General features: G+C 42.3%; 1 pseudogene; it reads left to right on the forward strand.

Annotated features, from left to right (window-relative positions):
* Positions 1 to 1,566: 1,566 nt before the first annotated feature.
* On the forward strand, positions 1,567 to 7,931 carry LOC147422068 (uncharacterized; annotated as a pseudogene).
* Positions 7,932 to 12,325: the final 4,394 nt, after the last annotated feature.

Consider the following 12,325-nt stretch of genomic DNA (forward strand, 5'->3'; position numbering starts at 1 on the left):
CTTGACGCTACGTGTGCTCCGGTGGTCGGAATCGAGTGCAGAGAAGTGCAGCGTGTTGCCCCCGACTAGAGCTATGCGCCGATAACAACATTGCGCGCGTACGGTCCGGCTTTGTGAGCTCCTTCTACGAGATTCATCGGTTGTTTGGGTGAGCATACGTTGTCCGATTTTTCATTGCAGCATATCCACGCGTTCACATTGAGTAGAACTACACATTAGGCACTTTAGATTTCGGAAACGAAGACTTGCAGATTTCGGCCAGACATCCTACGTGTTTCTGCACCAGGTGTTTTGGGTCGGGATTTTGGTTCCTAGACCTTAGGGAGAGTGACCTATTGGTATTAGTAGGGTCTCCTTCAAGTTCTATGGTGTTTCGAGATTGTTTGATGGGTGTTCGGCTCTAGGAAGCGTTGTAGGAAGTTTCCTCTTTTGCACTCTTGAAGGCTGTGACTTAGACAATTGGTAGAGACCTCTGTAGGAATTAGTTAGGAGTCGGTCGAGTGTAGGTTGACACCTTATGCTTGCTTCCACACGCCTACGGGTCGAGCTTCGTCCTTAGCTGACATTACATGTTAGGTGAGTTCTCGCTCTGCTGACGTCCGTCGCGGCGTATCCGTCCAACAGTCTGTGTGTGTGTGTGTGTGTATGTGTGTGTGTGTGTGTATGTGTGTGTGTGTGTGTGTGTTTGTGTGTGTTTTATATGTGTGTCTCTCTCGCCCCTCTCTACAGTATAAAAAGAGGAGTAAAGATTGGGAGGACCATTTGATGTTGTTGTTGCAAACAGGTATGGTCCTCCCTTCTTTCCTCCTCCTCCCTCTCTACCCCCTTCCTTCTCACCCTCTCCTCCCCTCTTAGCTATCCTCTCTCTATCCCTCATCCCCTCTACCTCTCTCCTTTTCCCTCCTCTTGTATCCCTCCCACCAATTCTCCTCTCTCTCCTCCCTTCTTTCCTCTTCCTGTCCCTCACCTCCCCTCCTAGTCCTCTATCTCCATCCTTGTCCTCTCCGTCAGCCATCCTCCCTCTCCCTCTCTCTCTCTCTCCCTCTCTCCATCCATGTCCTTCTCCGTCGGCCATCCTCTCTCTCCCTCTCTCTCTCTCTCTCTCTCTCTCTCTCTCTCTCTCTCTCTCTCTCTCTCTATATTGATTTAAGACTAAACAAAACCCATGTTAATGTGTTGAAGGTGTTGCAGGATTGGAGAATATCTCATCTAGAGGACATTCAACCGCATTCGGTTGTACAGGTCAGCCCTTTGAACAAATGCCAAAGCATTCTATTTTTTTAGCATTTATTTTTCACATGCAATCTAGTATAGTAGTGTTAGTACAGTTAATATCTCCCTTTCTCTCTGTGTCAATAAATGATTTATTTCATATATTTCCATTGCTTCATAGCATATGTGCATTGATGGCATTTTATGATTAGAATGTAGCTATCCATGATCTCTCTCTCTCTCTCTCTCTCTCTCTCTCTCTCTCTCTCTCTCTCTCTCTCTCTCTCTGTCTCTCTCTCTCTCTCTCTCTCTCTCTCTCTCTCTCTCTCTCTTCGCAAGGCTTGATCTCTGAAAATGAAAGTTATGTGAGTATCAAGAAGAACATCACAACCTAAGGGAAGAAGTGTGTAATAGTATGAAGATATTAAGATTTCATTTCAATTTCTTGCGGGAAACAGATGGCTACAAAAAAATTGTCTTTTTAGCAAGAATGAACACGTGGTGCTCTTAATCAAGGGCAAGGAAGTTGGGAAAGGAATTGTGACACAGTCTCTACCCCACAAAAAGCTACATGGAAGAGAGTTGCCTAGAGGCACATTGGGAGTAGCCGTCCAATCGGCATCAGCTCCCGGTCTCACATTGCCACATGTTCCACCCATTGACGATAATGTGTGCACCTTAGGTGCAACAGTGGGTACAGTTGTGGCGTGGCCGATAAGAGAATTGGTAATGAAACCTCTTAATTTAATTTAGTCTTGCATGCTCTCTTTTGCAAGCAACATCTAACATTTTGTGTCCAGGCAAAAGGACAACGAACTGTATCGTCTGGAGGCAAAGGTTCAGTACCTGTCATTCCACGAGCCACTAGCATAGCATCGGGTGCTCCACCCAAACCAAGCATTTCAAAGCCTCCTCCAAAGACTCTTGCTGTAGAGGTAAGCCATTAGAGTTTATTGCACTATTTACTCATGAAATTAATCGTTGTTTGCAAGTAACCTAGGCTAATAATTATTTGCCTATGGCCAAGTAGTCGACGGGTGTCAAGAAAAGAAGTGCAGATCAAGCAAGTGAAGTTGTTGAAAGCAAGCGAGTCACACGAGCACAGAAAGAAGAGGACCCTATTTGGGAGCCCCCAAAGAAAAAGGGTAGAATTTCTTTGAAAAAGGACGCGGCTAGCACAAAGAAAGAAGTCAGTAAAGCGAAAGGAGTGGAGAAGTCGGCGAGAGCCAGTGCAGAGGGCACTACACAATCCGAGGTACCAGCACCATCAAAGGACCAGGTCCCTATTGCGAACTACTCAAGTGAAGAAGATGACGAAAGAGAGGATGCGGGGGATGAAGATCGCGGTCTTTTTACTATTATCGAGAAATCCACGTTGAAATGGGATTTGCTCAACGACATGTTACACCGCCTTCAGGTTGGTAATTTCTAATATGGTATGCTCATCTAACATTCCTGATGCAAACTACAAGATTGAAAACTTTTCAAGTACGTTTCTACAGGATACTCGCAAGGTACCATTGCCACCAGTGCCATTGTGCCGCTTGTTACCACATTCAGTGGTACGGCCAGTGCAAGATCAGGTGAACAATCTAGCGTTGGAGTTCTCTAGAAATGGATATGTTCCACATCCTGCCAGATTCATGCTTTCAATAAGGACTCCAGATCTAGATCCAGTAGAAGTTAGTGATGCTATTCGAAAAACCTGGGATCCAATTTGGATGCAACTTAATGAGGATTTTGAGAAACAATTGCATAAATCCGGGTGCGGGGACGTGAAAGGAAAGATGTTGTACACATGGGATGGGAATCACCATCTTTGGGCATGGAATGCACAAATTGATACAGGTACATTACTTTTTACGCTATTGTTCCTGACTCAATATCAAGATGAGATGAATTTGTGAAACTATGTAAGATGATTTTGCTATGCAGCTCACAAAGAGGAGACTAAGTATCTTTGGTGTGTGGAAGCCTGCATGGTTAAGGTCACTAAAGAGAACGAGGGAGAAGTTCTCACTGTGGTGGCATGCTTGAATCGGTAAGCTTAGCTATAACATAATTAACGCATCCTAGTCGAATCGATAAGCTTAGCTATAGCATGATTATTGCTTCCTAGTCAATTTGATAAGCTTAGCTATAGCATGATTATCGCTTCCTAGTCTTTTAATGGTGTAAGTTTTGTTGGCACAGGATTAATGACAAAGGCTACGTATAAACTTCCTTCATAGATATGCTATGTATGGTAAGAGCAATGGGCACAGCCAACATGGATACATTGCTTAAGAGTTTTGAGGAAGATGTTCCAGGCTGGTTGCAATGAGAATTAGATGTTGAAATGAATAAGCGTGGGAGATTGCGAAGATGCTGGTACAAGGTTCCTCTTATCGTGTTATCCCAACTTCTATATCCGGTAAGTTTCATTGTCATTTTGGTTATTCTCACCATGAGAATGTAGTGGATCAAACAAAGAATGAACTAATGTCACGATTCAGGCAAAGTATACAAAAGCTTTGCAATCTGTGAGTAATAAGCGAAATGAGATCTCAACGGAGGAGTTCACTACCCATTACCGCAATGCATTCTATAAAGCTGACAAGAAAGGCCAAAGAAATACGCAACAAGCGTCCGCAATTGCAGATCCTAACTTAGGAGAAGAATGGTGGAGGTAAGACTGATAGGGATTTCTTTCAAAGAGAGTTAAGTTTACATTCACATGCTGCTTAAAAAAATTTAACATTTGTTTCTAGATTGCTTGTGGACATAGACTGGAGCAAGAGACCAAAGTGGTTGATAGATGATCGAATATATAGTCTTGCATGTGCCGACCTACCGATTGGTCATCGTAGCAACGTGCTAAGGGCCTTGGTTAGCCTGACCCAACCACGTTATATCCAAGCCTAAACTCTGCACTAAGGTCATTTTGCGATAAATGTTTCACAAAAAAAGAGTATAGTATTATATAACGTAGTTGTGTGATAATGTAGATGACCACTCAGTGCTTCGCACTTGGTTACGTCGAGAGACATGGTGGAATCGACTTGTGGATGAGGCTACGAGACAGTATGCACTGCTGAAGAAATCGTGTCGTCTCCCTGAAAACGACACCCTTGTGACAACTATACGGGAGTGGCAATCGAGGTACAGTGGCACATTGTATGAAGTGGAGTGTGAGAGATTGAAAGGTGGACTCAAAGCTAACAAGCAAAAACAGAAGGAGGGTACTAACATGGCCGCCAAATGGGCATTTTACAGGTATGTAATCTTGTCCTACTTGATTCCCAAACCCTAAAAAATTTGGGTGGTTGACAATAAGTATATTTTGGGAAGCATATACTAGATGGGTGCGGAACATGGGTTGGACAGATAGAATTCCAATTACAGAAGAGTGGCTCAATGTGAAGCACACTGCATGCATGTATACGGAAGAACAACGTGCAGCATTGTGGCAAAAAAAAGTGTATGTTGAGTGTCCTCTTTTCATTGACTTTGCAAAGGACACATTCCTCCCAACGAGCGGGAGCAGTTCAGAGAGGCAGAGACCGGCAGAGTTAAAAGATAGCAAGAAGAGGTAAAAGCATACAAAGACATAGTTAACTATTTTCAAGTCATGTGAGGATTTAACTGCAACCCGTGAAATTATTTTTGCCGGGGTAAGAACCTACGTTCCCTAAAAGGAAAAGATGTTGTGACTGAGGAGACACATAACGAAGAAGAGGAGGAGGAGGATCATGAACCAAGGCGCAGTGATGGTGAATGTCCTTTGGAGTTTGAGGATGATGAAGACAAAAGTGATGTGCCGCCTTCTCCAACTGCTAAACCTACAAGAGCCCCACAATCTACCCAGGCAAGTTTTCGCACACCCTTATTATTGCCTGAATGGAAAGGTTGTACTAATAGTACTCCTGTAATTTATATGCTCTCCACAGGGGAGCAGCACGAAGAAGGATAAAGGTCAAGTAATGGATAGAGATACTTTGATGCCTCCAAACAAGGTAAGTACATCAAGTCCTAAATCAGGTCAAGAGGGAGACACGCAATCAATGGGAGAGAACCTATTAACACCGAGACCCTTGTCGGCATGGAAGCCACCAAGAAGCCTAGAGAACCAAGGCACATTAATCGAGTCACCTCATCTTCCAACCCATGTACCCATGGAATCTGTGGGTATACAGGGGAACATTCAAGCTCCTAATAGTTCCACAACACATCAAGAGTTTGAACCATCCAAATACTCCTCAATACCTCCCCAACAACAACAAGAACCATTGCCATCAGAAGCTCATAGTCATGTCCCAGAGCATGAACAAGAGCCACCAGCATCTCATACCACTTCAGAGACTCATGTTCTTCCTCCGCATGATGAGGCACATGAGTAGGCACAAAGAAAATACACAGAGATTGGAATTAATATAGGGCCTGCTCATATACACCGCCAAGCGTCCACTGAAAGTGAAGGATTGTAGGATGCCATGCCCTCTAAGGAAATGCCAACAATTATCGGTCTACCTCGTAAGTATAGAATGATTGATTGTGGTATATGTTGTGCAGTAAGCAAGGTATTTATTGTAGTGGGTGGATACAGATGATGCGAATGGCACAATAACCGAAGTTTCAACAGTATTGTCTACTGTAGCAGAGACTGGTCACCGCGGAGAGCCTGCTCTTCTTGTTGGAGGTGATCATGTGTATAGCAACAAAGAGAAGATATCTTTAAGTATAAAAAATACAGTCACTTACATGTTTGTTATATCTAGATGTCATGGTGCAATGCAACACTCCACCTCACGATGAAGTGTAGAATTCAATGGCACATAGCTCTGGTATGCTAACAACCTAAGGTACTCCTGGTATTACTGTCTCACCTTACTAACTGGATATTCATTTCTTTAAAATCAGATCCTGCGGTTTTGGCTGACGAGACGGGCAAGGGAGATGTAGGTGCCCTACTCACAAATATTTCTATAGTAGTTGGGCGAACCTTTCAGGTGCGAGGCGGGACAACAAATGTAGGTTGTGATGCAATATTTTGTCATCTAAAAACCAACACAAGCGTCATCGAGATAACATTACCCAGTATCCCAAATGGAACCATTTTGAACTCAATCAAATCCAGAAGGTCTTTGGTAGTTCCAGGGAGTATCTTGATGAGAACGGAAATCTGGCGTTATTATGTCGTCGAGAACATGCATGGGCATTAGCAAGCTTAGCAAATCAAAATGGGTACTATCTTGACCATACAATTATTGTCATGTGTGCTACTCCATTCAGCCTTCATGGTGGTGTTGCGGTAGGTAAAACTACTTGCTTGCTTTGGAAAATTAGTGTGTAATAGAGTGTGTCCTCATTATGATTCTTAAGTCCCACAGATGGGATGCTTGGAAATCGTTGTATTCCGCAAAATTGGTGCCTACATATTGAATCGAAAGCCTGATTCAGACGTTATCTTTGATCACTACAACACCAGTCATTGGCAACTCAAAACGGATGGCTCTCCTTGGAGAGGTATGCCGTGAGTTTTCAACAAGTTCACCTCCATTGTATTTTCTTATCTAAATTTCCAGACATGCATTTAGAATGATGATATCTCTGCAAGGGGCATGGAGAGAAGTCCAACTTTACACGAGAAGCTACTCTCTTTCTATACAGAGGAGGGTAATGTAGTATTACAAATGTATGTTGGTTGCGGTCTTCTTGCACATCCAGGGCTGTGAATGGGTCGACATGTACTATTGCTATATAGACAAGAGTCAATGGAAGAATTACAACATCTATGTAATGGTAAGTGTCTTTCTTCCTCGAGTAGTGTGAAATGAGAATTATGTACCCTCCTAATATGATGCTAAGTAGGATCCATTTTATAATTGATCATCATGAAGGTACAGGCACACTACCTTCTTGCCATGCCAAAAGGAAACTCATAGTGTTCAATGTTAACGATGTCCTGTTGAAACGGTGGCAGTGTGAAAGTGATCTTTCCCACACTTCGAATATTCTTAATGTAGGGCGAAAGGGTGTGTCATTGCGACCTGGGATATTGCTATTGCTGAGGGTGATGTTTGAGCTATTCGATGTAGGGGTTTGAAGCTCCATGCAAGAGCAAAATCTCACCCTCGTTATCAATTTAATTAAGAGTAAATACAAAGAGGCTGGGTATGGTGAGACATTTTTCAAGTTTTGCCTGCATCAAGGACACTGTCAAGAGAGGCACTGCGAAGACAAGCATCCAAAATTCAATTTGGTGTTTGTGAAGAACTTTAGATCTGAATTGGTAGCCTCATACATTACAGACTCTCTGGACACCATTCTAGTAGATGACAATCCTGAGAAGGCAATCGAAAACCCACCACATACGCTTGTCACAATAAGGAGTTACGATGGAGCGAGCAACGACAATGTGCTCCTCATGAATTTACTCCCATATCTAGAAGGTCTTCATGCATATCCTGGGTTAGCATCGGATTATATCAAGAACACGCCTTTCAAACAGGGTACGCAATGTGTGTCATAAGCTTCATTTAATAGGTGATTGGTTTCAAATACTGTCTTCTACGACTTCTTAGTAAACTTTCATTATTAATGTAGTTTTTGCTAAGAGCGTTGTCCCTAACCAAAATTTGATTGTATTTTTTGCACCACATGGTGGGGAAGTCGAGCACACAACAGAGGCGACACATGGTCTTGGAGGAGATGCGGTCATGGCACATCCTAAAATGTGATGAGGGAACCAAGATAATTGTTTACACAGCAATGTTTAGCTGTTATATTGTAACTCAGTGTCATCAAATAAATAAAGATATTTGGGTCATTTATTAGTCTCCACTCTATATCTTTGTTTTAATCTATTTGGATTTAGATATGTACATGTGATGAGGGACCAAGATAATTGTGTACACATCAATGTTTAGCTGTTATATTGTAATCAAATAAATAAAGTTATTTGGGTCATTTATTAGTCTCCACTCTCTATCTTTGTTTTAATCTATTTGGTTTTAGATATGTACACAAGAGAGAGAGAGAGAGAGTGTGTGTACACAAGAGAGAGAGAGAGATATATGTACACAAGAGAGAGAGAGAGAGAGTGCGAATATTGTAGCCTAAATGATTTTAGCATGTGATAGCGTGAACATGCACCCAACTCAAAGTAATTGTTTTCTTTAGGTTCAATTTGATAGAAAACCACATCGCAATGTGGGGGAAGGGATAGGGATTAGTGGGGTAGAGGAGAAGAGAGAGGGTAGGAGGAGCATATGGAGAGAGAGAGAGAGAGAGAGAGAGAGAGAGAAGGGGGGGGGGTGTAGGGGTTAGAAAACCATATTGCAATGTGGGGGGCAGTATGGGGATTAATGTGGTAAAGCAGAAGAGAGAGGGTCTAAGGAGGAGCACAAAGAGAGAGAGAGAGAGAGAGAGAGAGAGAGAGAGAGAGAGAGAGAGAGAGAGAGAGAGAGAGAGGGGGGGGGTAAGGGGTTAGTGGAGGAGTGGGCAAGAGACAGGGTAATAGGAGCGAGAGAGAGAGAGAGAGAGAGAGAGAGAGAGAGAGAGAGAGAGAGAGAGAGAGAGAGAGAGCAAGCACGGTTTAGTGGGAGAGAGGAAAATAGAGAGGACACATGAGGCAGATTGAGAGAGAGAGAGAGAGAGAGAGAGAGAGAGAGAGAGGGAGGAATGAGGTAGAGGAGAGGGAGAGAGAGAGATAGAGAGAGGGGGGACGGGAGGGGTAGGCTAGTGGGGGAGAGAGAAAAAGAGACATGGGCGGACAAGAGGAGAGAGAGAGAGAGAGAGAGAGAGAGAGAGAGAGAGAGAGAGAGGGAGAAATGAGGTAGAGGAGAGGGATGAGTAAGGAGGAGGAGGATGGCGGCTAGAGAAGGAGATGGAGGAAGAAGGTGGAGGCGAGGGAGGATGTTGGAGGAGGAGACTGAGGAGAAGAAGCAAGTGGAGGGGAGGAGGCACATGGGCGGCAAGAGGAGGAAGGAGAGCTAGGGAGGGCAGCCAAAAAAAAAAAAAGCTCGCTCGAAGACCTAACTCTTGGTTGGATTTGCATTCCATAGCCAAGAGTGTCGGTGTATGCTCTCCACTTCTCAACAAGCTTGGAGAAGGAGATGGAGCTCTTGCACTTTGCACTTCAAATAATGAGAGTGTGTGGGGGGGGAAGGGGGAGAGTATACCTCTCTCTCTCTCTCTCTCTCTCTCTCTCTCTCTCTCTCTCTCTCTTGTATTATATCATTTGGACATGTGTCCTCTTTTGCCTTTTTGAGAGAAAGAACTTAATTATTTATTTTTATGCATCTAAATTCTCATTGGACCCCTTTAAAGCCTATCCAATAGGATGCAAGCACATCATGAGGGCCAAATGGGAAGGATCTTGACATCTATCTTTTATGATACTTAAGATATCATGTTTGAATTGAACACTTCAAGCACTTTAGTCATTTAAGCATGAAAATCGTTTACGCCTCTTGAGAGATCATGTTTGAATTGAACACTTCAAGAACCTTAGTCATTTAAGCATGAGAAGCACCTCAAGCTTGGGCAAGGTTCTCACAAACACCTTAAGCACCTTAGTTAGCAAGCACAACAAGCACCTCATGCTTGGGTAGGATTTCCACCTCAAGGTCAGCCCTAGCTTGCCTAAGGTAAAGGAATTTGAAACACTAACTTTTGGAGGTCTTTAAATAAGCTAACCCTAAGGTCTTTAAGCTCCAATAGGTAGCATTGCTCTTTAACAGAGGATCTCTCATTTGGACCCCTTTAACCTTGGCCCCGTGTCAAGACAGACCCGAAGCACATGTCTATATTCTAACCCTTGTTTCCATTTATTCTCCCACATTAAATGATCAGTTTAATATGAGAAAATCATTTGGGTTAGTTAAATATTAGATTCTATGACATTACCTCTCTCTTGAAATCATAGTCGTCCTCGACTATGAGGTAGAAGAGATAAAGTCTTAGTCATTAGTCTACGTTTCTTAGGGGGTAGAGGAACCCTTTTTCCCCTACGACATCATTCTAGAATGGATGACTAGTCCATTTGGTGCTTAGCAGACATACCTGCCGCAAGCATGTCTGCTCTTTAGTCCATATCATACTCCCAAAGTAGAGTGACAAATTCTACATGGTGTTTGAGTGACGTCGTCATCACAAACATGATTCTAAGCATGCATACTATTTAAATTTTTTCGCAAAAGAGGATTAGTCTCATAAGACAAAAACGGTGTTCATTTAGAAAGCATTTACATTTGCTTACTCTTATGAACCTTGTCGATGCTTACAATGCTACACTCTATCCTTAAGTTGTATTCCTTGCATCCATCTAGCATCTTCAAAATGATCATTTTTTAACTTCATAAGATACCATCAGATAATCTTACCATGTCATATTACCTTGTCTTCATGCCAAAGGATAGCTTCAAGTTGTAGCACCTCTTCTTGGTCTTCGGTTTTTGGAGGGTCTTTAATAATTGGTTCTCTTGGTGGCTCTCCTTTGTAGGGCTTAAGTAGGCTCACATGAAAATCATTGTGTATGAGCCAATGGTTGGGCAACTTGAGTTGATAAGCCATGTCATTGATTGGCTTCAAGATTTGAAAAGGACCATAGTACCTTTTTGCTAGTTTAGCGTAATACTTTTGATGGCCCATAGGGATTTTGCCCGTCATTTGCCTCAATCAAGTCTTGGGAAACTCAAGTAAGACCCAATCATTTTCTTTGAATGTTAAGGCCCTTATGTGCTTGTCAACAACAGCTTTTTGCCTTTGTTGAGAGATGGATATAGCCTCCTTAACCCTTTGAAAAGATTCTTGTAGGTCACGGCTATACTCATCAGCAGCGAAGATCTTCCCATGTAATTTAAGTAGAAAGGGACTTTTAGGTCTTCCCTCTATGATCTCAGAAGGTGCTTTTTATGTAGTATTATGGACGGTATTATTGTACACATACTCTACAAGGGGTAAGTACTTCTCCCATTGTGAGCATTGATCTACTTTTGTAACATAAGTCTTTAGTAGATCGACTATTGTAAGATTGGCTATCTCACTTTGGCCATCCGTTTATGGGTGATAGGCCTAAGAGAAATTCAATCTTGTACCTAAATTTTCAAGAGACCTTTCCAAAAATTAATGGTCACTCTAGGATCTCTATCTGACACGATGGATGGTGGTAATCCATGGTCTTTGAAAATCTGAGATATGAAGAGGGTTGCCATTTGTTGTGCCTTAATAGTCTTTTTGATAGGAATAAAGTGTACTTGCTTGCTAAACCTATCAACTATTGTCCATATTCTCGTATTCCCATGGATAGACTTGGGTAAGCCAAAGATGAAATCCATGGATTTACAGATTTTTTAATTTTTTCTTCACAGATTGATTTTCTCACAAGTTTTAGGATTTATACACACCGTAGTTCCAAGTATTAGCTTCTTTTGGGTTTTCCATGTGAATTTTTTTAGAAGTTTGCATTTTTTCCAATTTTGGGCTTGACCAAATATTTCCAAAATTAATGGGGATGGTCTAAACAAGTTGATCTACCACCTTGAAAGTTCGATTTATCAATTTTAGTCCCATAACCCCCTATCTATCGTAGGTGCGCCTAAGATAGATCTAACTATTTTTGTGATTTTCTAAGTGCACCTCAAATCAGATGCAATCCTAATGGTTTTTCTACTTACCCTACTCCTACTGATCATGGAAAAACAGTACTAAAGGTAAAAATTTGGACTTTCAGTTTGAAATTTATACTTCCTATTTAGGCGATATCCTTACCGACCACTAGCTAGTCTCAAGGATCTTTCACCTAATTTGTCTTACTAATTAATGCTCCCAAGGTCCTTACCGAGCATCTCTACTCTCAAGCCCCTCTCAGCCGTGATAAGTCAAAAAAGGTTTTACTCTAGCCGAAACTAGAGGAAGTGATGGAAATTTAAGTAAATACTTTGGGGGTTTTCTCTGGTCTAGTTGCCTCGATCCTCGGCAATAGCACCAAAATGTCGGTCAGCTGCCAAGCCTTTTCAGTGATACAAAGGGATTTAATACATTCAATTGGCTCTAAAAATGAGTGGCACCCCTTTTGATGCTCTTTCTCTTGCTCTTGTTAGTTGAGTAGCTAACATTGTTCAATTAAGGC

The sequence above is a fragment of the Adiantum capillus-veneris genome, chromosome 27 (genome assembly GCF_014529385.1).
Source record: "Adiantum capillus-veneris isolate H3 chromosome 27, ASM1452938v2, whole genome shotgun sequence".
Classification (NCBI taxonomy): domain Eukaryota; kingdom Viridiplantae; phylum Streptophyta; class Polypodiopsida; order Polypodiales; family Pteridaceae; genus Adiantum; species Adiantum capillus-veneris.